General features: G+C 44.9%; 1 non-coding gene across 1 annotated transcript; it reads right to left on the bottom strand.

Annotated features, from left to right (window-relative positions):
• Positions 1–1,832: 1,832 nt before the first annotated feature.
• TRNAG-CCC (transfer RNA glycine (anticodon CCC)) lies at positions 1,833–1,904 on the bottom strand. Its single transcript has one exon. It is a non-coding gene; the product is annotated as a tRNA-Gly (tRNA).
• Between the last annotated feature and the right edge of the window lie 1,067 nt (positions 1,905–2,971).

Below are 2,971 nucleotides of genomic sequence, written 5' to 3'. Positions count from 1 at the left end.
CCCTTTCATTGTCTACCGCCCGCAACATATTTATTACCAGCACATGTGAGTGGTGACTCTGCTTTTTGGAAAATAGCATCTAATAGGACAATGAATGTAGCAGATGGGGCGATCGAGATGCCTGCCTAAGTATTTCATTTTTTTTTTTATTTAACGTCTGATTAATCTGTTCATGATATTTCCGTTTTGTGACATGTTGCATTAAAACAAATCCTGCTTGGAGAACATATAAAAATTTGCACTGCATTGGCCGGGAATTGAACCCGGGTCAACTGCTTGGGAAGCAGCTATGCTCACCACTATACCACCAACACCCGATGATGTGGTTGCTCTCGGTTCTAAAGATTACAACCCCGAGTTCAATGACTATCTTGCACCAGTTTCAATGGTGCATTTGGTTTAGATACCAACATGAAAAGCAGTAGAAAGTTTCTTGTAGAGGGTAAGGAACTGGGGATTGAAACCAAGGCCAAATCTGTGCAGAAGAGAAGAAATGGAAAGCAGTAGTACAAATAGTGGAAATGAACATATTTAGGCAGCATTGGAAGCAAAGCAGCGAAGAGAAAGAGAGTGCCTTCCATGAAATGCCCAGGAGAATGATAAGAGCAGAACGAAAAGGCAAGAATGACATTCAAAGCATGCCCAGAAAAACGTGTGACGGTCCCACCAGTCATTTATGCTTATAATTGGGTATCTTTACTTTCAAAGTATGGGGTTGATCCTTTGGCGATCACTCTCTTGTATTTCAGCAGAGACAGATAGTTGAGAAGTCTTTTCTCACATAGCTAGCACAAGCCTGCGCTTTTCCTTGCTGGTAGCGTGGAAATGACAGATTGGTTCTCAGAAGAAAAAACAAGAAATATTATAGCAGAGGATGGTTTCGATCCATTGACCTCTGGGTTATGGGCCCAGCACGCTTCCGCTGCGCCACTCTGCTCCCTTGTAAAAGTGTTCTCTTTATGCAGAGGAGGAGCTTTCAGCAAAGTGGCGAGGGATTGGTGGGTCTCGCTCCTCATTTGCCTAAGCATGCTGCAATGTATGCTGGGTGCAGAAAATCTTCATCTTCTCGTCTCACAGTCAGTCATAACTGAAAGTGCAGACCCTCTTGAGAACTAGCAGTTTCAGGCCTTTACCAAGATAGCAGCTCTCTAACCCTCTCCTCTCTCTTTGATCCTAGCGCTAGCATGCTCAGGATTTGATTTTAACTGGGAGCCAGAGATCTACCCGGTGAGGGCGAGGCTTTTGAGCGTTTGGGAGCGTTCGGGACGTGAGAGGACGCTGGACAGGAAATGTTGCCATCTTGAAATATCCAACCTTCCTGCTGTCGTGAGAGGCTCTTTCCATGGACATCTGCCTCTTGGAGTCCTCTCAACTTGCTCTCTGATATAACATTTTGTGAGCTGCAGTTACATCCGATGGCTACAAGGTGGCGCTGCATTCAGGTGAGAGAACAAGTGTGCACAAAATCGTTGGGGACTTTTGCCAGATTCAACGGTGGATCTTGCCTACTTTTATTCACATGCTAGATATTGCCTAGAAATGCTTTTTAATATAGAGATGCTAGAGTTAGAATGTCTGGTCGGGGTTCAGCCCTTTCATTGTCTACCGCCCGCAACATATTTATTACCAGCACATGTGAGTGGTGACTCTGCTTTTTGGAAAATAGCATCTAATAGGACAATGAATTTAGCAGATGGGGCGATCGAGATGCCTGCCTAAGTATTTCATTTTTTTTTTAATTTAACGTCTGATTAATCTGTTCATGATATTTCCGTTTTGTGACATGTTGCATTAAAACAAATCCTGCTTGGAGAACATATACAAATTTGCACTGCATTGGCTGGGAATCGAACCCAGGTCAACTGCTTGGGAAGCAGCTATGCTCACCACTATACCACCAACGCCCTATGATGTGGTTGCTCTCGGTTCTAAAGATTACAACCCCGAGTTCAATGACTATCTTGCACCAGTTTCAATGGTGCATTTGGTTTAGATACCAACATGAAAAGCAGTAGAAAGTTTCTTGTAGAGGGTAAGGAACTGGGGATTGGAACCAAGGCCAAATCTGTGCAGAAGAGAAGAAATGGAAAGCAGTAGTACAAATAGTGGAAATGAACATATTTAGGCAGCATTGGAAGCAAAGCAGCGAAGAGAAAGAGAGTGCCTTCCATGAAATGCCCAGGAGAATGATAAGAGCAGAACGAAAAGGCAAGAATGACATTCAAAGGAGGCCCAGAAAAACGTGTGACGGTCCCACCAGTCATTTATGCTTATAATTGGGTATCTTTACTTTCAAAGTATGGGGTTGATCCTTTGGCGATCACTCGCTTGTATTTCAGCAGAGACAGATAGTTGAGAAGTCTTTTCTCACATAGCTAGCACAAGCCTGCGCTTTTCCTTGCTGGTAGCGTGGAAATGACAGATTGGTTCTCAGAAGAAAAAACAAGAAATATTATAGCAGAGGATGCTTTCGATCCATCGACCTCTGGGTTATGGGCGCAGCACGCTTCCGCTGCGCCACTCTGCTCCCTTGTAAAAGTGTTCTCTTTATGCAGAGGAGGAGCTTTCAGCGAAGTGGCGAGGGATTGGTGGGTCTCGCTCCTCATTTGCCTAAGCATGCTGCAATGTATGCTGGGTGCAGAAAATCTTCATCTTCTCGTCTCACAGTCAGTCATAACTGAAAGTGCAGACCCTCTTGGGAACTAGCAGTTTCAGGCCTTTACCAAGATAGCAGCTCTCTAACCCTCTCCTCTCTCTTTGATCCTAGCGCTAGCATGCTCAGGATTTGATTTTAAGTGGGAGCCAGAGATCTACCCGGTGAGGGCTTGCCCGGTGTGAGGCTTTTGAGCGTTTGGGAGCGTTCGGGACGTGAGGACATTGGACAGGAAATGTTGCCATCTTGAAATATCCAACCTTCCTGCTGTCGTGAGAGGCTCTTTCCATGGACATCTGCCTCTTGGAGTCCTCTCAA

Source organism: Triturus cristatus, chromosome 11 (assembly GCF_964204655.1).
Source record: "Triturus cristatus chromosome 11, aTriCri1.1, whole genome shotgun sequence".
NCBI classification, from domain to species: domain Eukaryota; kingdom Metazoa; phylum Chordata; class Amphibia; order Caudata; family Salamandridae; genus Triturus; species Triturus cristatus.
Note: the sequence above shows the minus strand (reverse complement) of the source record. Positions and strands in the feature narration are given on the sequence as shown.